Source organism: Cynocephalus volans, chromosome 4, assembly GCF_027409185.1.
Source record: "Cynocephalus volans isolate mCynVol1 chromosome 4, mCynVol1.pri, whole genome shotgun sequence".
Classification (NCBI taxonomy): Eukaryota; Metazoa; Chordata; class Mammalia; order Dermoptera; family Cynocephalidae; genus Cynocephalus; species Cynocephalus volans.
Genome location: NC_084463.1, coordinates 70,536,798 through 70,542,661, shown reverse-complemented (window position 1 = coordinate 70,542,661; position 5,864 = coordinate 70,536,798). Strand labels below are relative to the sequence as shown.

The following is a 5,864-nucleotide window of genomic DNA, read 5'->3' as shown; positions in this document are numbered from 1 at the left end:
AGCAAGTCCATCTGGGAAGAAAGGGGTCCTCCCCAAGCTTCCACCCCACATTGGGGTGCGCAAGTGTGGAGGGCCTCACTCAGCTATTCGGGGCCCCCCACCCCCACTCCCTGGTCCATTGTACATGCCAGAACTGCAAGTACAAAAGAGGATTAGGGTTGGACAGCCTGTCTAGTACTGGCTCAGTCTGATGTTTACTCTCTCTGGAAGACTCCTCCAGTGCTTATGTCTTGGAGTCTGCAGAGTCCTGGACTGGGCTCCTTCAACCACCCCAACCCCCTCACATATTTTGAGAGAGAGAGAGAGAGAGAGAGAGAGAGAAAGAGGAGGGGAGCTCCTGGGCTCTGCCTGGCTGCCCTGGGGTAGGGCTGCACCTCAGTTGGAGTCAGAGTCTGAGGAGTCCCCTGAATAGGAAGAGCTAGAGCTGCTGCCCTCAGACTGTCTTCATCCCCACTGTCGTCCTCATTCTCATCTTCCTCCTCATGCTCGTCCCCGTCCTTACTCTCATCCTCACTGCTGGACTCAGAAGAGTCCTCAATATCCCTAGAGGAGTCCCCATTCTCATCATCATTATCTTCTTCTTTATTCTTGTCCTTGTCATCCTTGTCTTCTTCATCATCTTCCTCTGACTCTGGCTTGGACTGCAGGGTAGTCAGGCTGGACTTGGGGTTCAGGACTCACTGCTTGGTCATGCTCTTATGTTTATTGGAGATGTTCTCTTTATATGCTGCACAGACCTGAAGAAACAGACTAGTGACCAAGAGGTCCAGGTGCATCTTGTACTGCTTCTCTTGCTCCTTGGCCAGCTTTTTGTAATGCTCCTTCTGGTTCTCAGATACGTGCTGCTAGTGGCTGCCAATCTCCACTGCGCACTCCTTCAGCAGCAGATGGTTCAGCTCCCTGTTGGACAGCAGCTCCTGGGAGAGCTTCTGGTAACCATTCATGAGAGGCTTCTTGGGTTCTTCCCGGGACTTCATCTTCTTGGAAGAGTTTGCAACAGCCAGAGGCGCTTGCAAACATCTCATTCAGCTCTTTCTCTCATATCACTTTTGGTCTTTGGCTGCCTTCTTAATCCACATCAGTTTTTTCCTTCTTCTCCATGTTGTTCCAAGTCATTTCCACGGCTTTCAAGACCTTCACCCAGTCATTCCTGAAATGGGCCAGGTAGTTGCTGATGGCATTCTGTTGCCAGGTCTCCTCGGCTCTCTTGGGCAACTTGGGCAGCTTGCCCCACTCCTCACACTCCCTTCCTGACAAGCTTCCTGTCTAACTGTGCCTTCAGTACAGCCCCCCAGGACTTGTACTTGTCCTCCTTATCGGACAAGTCATTCCACATGGGGGCCAGTAGGTGGGTGAGCTGGCTGTCAGAGAGCTCAGACGTTCCTCCTGCAGCTGCCGCTGCTTCTCCTCAGAAGAGATGAACATGGCTGACCCAGGCTGCTTATAGGCCTCTCTGTGCTGCTCTTGCCCACTTCCTGGGAGGGCTCCTTGGAGGTCGGGCTGGTACCTTGCTTCTTGTTGATGTTCAGCATCTTCTCCTCCCTCAGGATCCGCTGCTGTTCCTCCTCAGGCAGGCTCTAGAGAAAATAGTGCAGTTCCACCTCATAATCTTTCTTTTTCTGGTCGCACTTCTTGTGACAGGCATCCTTTTCCTTCTGGTAGAGCAGCTTGCACTGCTGGCTGCACAGAGCCCTGGGCTCCATGCTGGGCATGTCCTTCGTGTTGGCCATGAGCTCTGAGTGGTACAGTGAGTAGCTGTTCAGAGGTGGCTCAGTGGGTTGCCCATAAACTTGTCCTTGAGCTGGCATTCAGCCTTGGTGAGGGTGGCCTTGGTGATGTCCTCCTCACTGATGTTCAGCTCTGTGTGCTTCTGCATATAGTCATGAATAATCTCCTCTTACACCTTCCACTGCTCCAGGGATGAATTCATTTCAGCCTCGTTTTGTCCAAGAGCCAAGACCACTGCTTCCCCAGGGTCTCCTTCACCTCCTTTGTGGTGGCATCCTGCCGTACTTTGAGATGCACCTTCTTCTTATGGGTGTACCATAGCTGCTGGGGGATTTTTGGCTTCTCATGTATGCTCGACTTCTTGGCATTCTAAATTAGGTCAGGGTGATCCTCCCTGAATGGGACCAGGTTTCGTTCAAACACATGTTTCTCCCTCTGGAAGTCCTGAATAGATTTCTTCTCTGGAAACTCCTTGTATTTTTTGAACAGAATCATGGTCAGGTCCAGGTTGCTCATCTCATGGTGGATTTTTGCATACTTGGCCCACTTCTCCATGAAGAAGCAGAAATACGGGGTGAGCAGCTCCTTTGGGAAGTACGGGTATTTCTTACATTTTTTGTCTTTGTAAGGATTTTTAATATGTTCCTGAACATTGAGGATCCATTCTGTCAATATACAGAATTTCTTTACCTTGTTAGAAATTGCCACCCATTTTAGCTTGCATGTGTCTCCAGAAGTCTTTAAATGCTACTTTTTACCAGTCCATAGGTGACTTGGTGGTTTTGAACTTGGAGCTTTCATTGGATGGAAGGTTGTTCTTCATGCATTACAGCAAGGTTAGCATGTCTTCAAGGGATCAGAGGTCTTGGCCTTTGGGGGCAGTCATTTCCAGGTCTGTGGGGCAGCCGGCTTCTCTGTTCATCCTCCAGCCATCCAGCCACCTCCTCGGTTATGCTGGCCAGGCAACCTGGGGTCAGAACCACTTCACTCTGTGGAGACACCAGGAGGTCTGGGGGTGGGTGTGTTTGGAGCTGGAGCTGGCAAAGGCAGACTGAAAGCTAGCCCAAATAATGTATTCTTTATTTCTAGAATTTCTATATTTTTAATTAATTAAATTCCTTTGTCAAGTTTCTCATTCTGCTCCCAGATTGTTTTCCAGATATCATTTTATCCTCTATCTGCATTTTCTTGTGACTTCCTAGAACATCTTTAAGAGGTTTGTTTGAAATTCACTATCAGACATTTCATAAATCTGCTGTTTCTCTTGGTCCGTTGCTGGTACCTTGTTTGTTTCCTTTGTTGGTGTCATAGTACTCTGTTCTTTCTCAGTCTTTGTGTTTACATTGATGCCTGGGTATTTGAGGAGACTGCTGTCTCTTCTAGGTTTTATATATGTTCTTTGGTAGTGCTAGACCTTTTCTGCTTAACTTCAGAGCTCTGTCTGTGGTCTGTGGTTTTGGTTAATACTAAAATTGGGAGAACTTCCTGTGGGGAGCAGCACTTAAGCTGTATGGTTATGTTAAATTGCTGCTTTGCTGCTGATTCTCTGGAGAAGACTTTTTGTGCAGACTGGATTTTAACTGTTGGCCTTCTATTCACATCCGGGTTTTGTGAGGTCATATACACCTGGGATGTGTGGTAATTCTGGCCTGGGGCTGAGTCTTTCCAGCAAATTGTGCCCCTAAATCTCTATCTCCATGACCAATCTGCACTGAGTGGACCCATGCCTGTAGGAAGGAAGTTTATCTGCCCACTCTACACCCCAATATCCTCCTGGCAGGCCAGCCTCCCTGCTACACTCCAAATGATTCCCATGGTGTGGGCCATGTGTAGATCCCTTGTGATGACTCACCAGCCTCTGGGTGGTTCTTTTCTTTGGTTGGTTGTGTCACCTGGCTCCTGTGTGGGTCCACAGGAACCCTGTCCATGGTCTTGCTGGCCTGGGGGCTGGTAAGGTGTGCTCTGAGGACCTCTTCTCTCCTGCAGACTTCAGGCAACTTAATGCAAAAGGCTCAGTTGCAGTTTTGCTGGCTCCTGCTCCCTGTGCTGTAGCTTCTTCTTGTTTCTCCCAGGGCTGGCCCTGAAGAGGCCAGGGCTTGACACACTCAGAGCAGTTTTTTCTTCCTCTTGCTGCAGCTTCTCTTGCATTCATAAACTCTGTGGATCTCTCCTGCTCTTCCCCCAAGTTCTTGAGATACCGTGTTGGCAGTTTTTGTTTTTTAATAGATGTAAATTGGTTGATTGTTGGGGAGTGTGATGGTGGGGGCCATCTATTCTGCATCTTGATGATCTCCTCTAAATTATAACATCTTTGAGCCTGGTTTTGATTAAATATATAAAGGAAACCACAGTCAGTGCCTGTATAAATCTCTAAAAGGTTCCTTTCAATATGGGTGAAGAAGTAATTGTGACATGTTAGAAAACTTTAAGGGGTTATTATTTGTACCATTATTTCTGTGGAGAAAAGCCATCTAAGTTCAAAAGAACACTCACATAAATAAACTTGGACAAAACCATCCATTGTATATTGGGAATTTCCCAAATTTAAAATACATATTTTATATAAATTAAATATACATTTATGCATATTTAAACATATAAATAATATATAAATAGGTATATAAAATATATATTTTATATACAGATAAAATTTTCTGAGTCATTCATGTGTAAGTCCTGATAAGGAAGTTGACATGGAGATATTTTTACCTTGGCTTAATTTAAAATGTCAGCCACAATGTCTATCGACCAAATAAAATTTAAAAAAAAAAATGTTATGCTTGCATTATTTTTCAAATGAGATTTTCATGGCTTTGAAACAGAAAAGATAAAGAGAAGTGAAGTTACAAATCTGTCAGTACAAAGGTTTGACTTCAGTGTCACAAGGAACCTGGCATAGTGCTGAGTACACAATAGGCAATTAATGAATATCTTTCACATGAGGCAGAGCAGCTATAAAGTCCCAACCATATAGCCATAGGAAATGTAATATGAAGTAGAGGAGACACTATTGATTGTTTAGTTACCTGAGAATTGACAATAAGATGAAGTAATTAAGCACAGTGAGCTCTCAAGATAGCCTTCAATATAGAAAAATCAATGCAACTATCTGTTATTCCTCACTGTCCTCATATTCTGAACCAAAATCATTTCTGAGTACCCATGCATATTATGTGTGCTGAATATCATGGAGAACTTTGAGACATTATTCAGAACTGAGCTTCTCGAAATGCAACTTGACTGATAAAATTAGCAGGAGATGGGTTGGTTGGTTCTGCAAGAATCTGCATAGGTCATTTGTGAAGACTAATGAGAACAACTTTTAGCAATCTGGGCTAAAGTTTTTAATGCTTTTGACATTAAATATAAAATGAGAAACCGATTCACTACTCATTCCTAAAAATTCATATTGCAGTTGGAAGAAAGACATAAACAGAGAGAAACAAATTAACAATACTAGTCAAAATATACGATAAACATTTGCCAGCATCATGACTATGAGCATCATCGTTGATATTATTGACCGTCTAATTGATGAAACAGTGTGCTATTCTGGCTTATGGAGTAGGCCTGTTGCCTGAAAATATAAAATCCAAAACTTGTTTACAGACATGATAAGTATGGGAATTTTGGCTCTCTCGCTCAGCCCATTTTTGCCACGTAATACCCTGAGTTGCTATAGAGAATCACCCCACCAAGAAGAAGACCCTCACCAGATGTGTTCCCTGCACTTTGGACCTCCCAGCCTCCAAAACTAAAGAAATAAATTTTATTTCTTTATAAAAAAAAATAGCAAGTTTGGTGACAAATGGACTTTTAATAGATGCATATTGAAGTGGTATTAAATTAGCCGGAAGTTAAAAAGATAGTAAAAGTTTAAAATTTAGGTTGTGTGCATCCACTCTTTCCTAGGACTGCTGTTTCTTAGACTGTTTTCCCTTAAGTCTTCAATCTTTTCTCTCCCTTCATCCAAACACTAAATTTTAATGTTCGTATTCAATATCTAACATTCTCTCTACAATCTCTCACATTCATTCTTATTGTTTTAACTTCCGTCTATGTGCTGATGATACCAAAATTTCCATATCTATCCCAGGCATCTCTCCAGACCAGTATAATTCATTGGCTATTGTGAC

The 5,864-nt window shown here is 43.9% G+C and overlaps 1 pseudogene; it reads right to left on the bottom strand.

Annotated features, from left to right (window-relative positions):
- Nucleotides 1–375: 375 nt before the first annotated feature.
- LOC134377155 (nucleolar transcription factor 1-like) lies at nt 376–2,650 on the bottom strand (annotated as a pseudogene).
- Between the last annotated feature and the right edge of the window lie 3,214 nt (nt 2,651–5,864).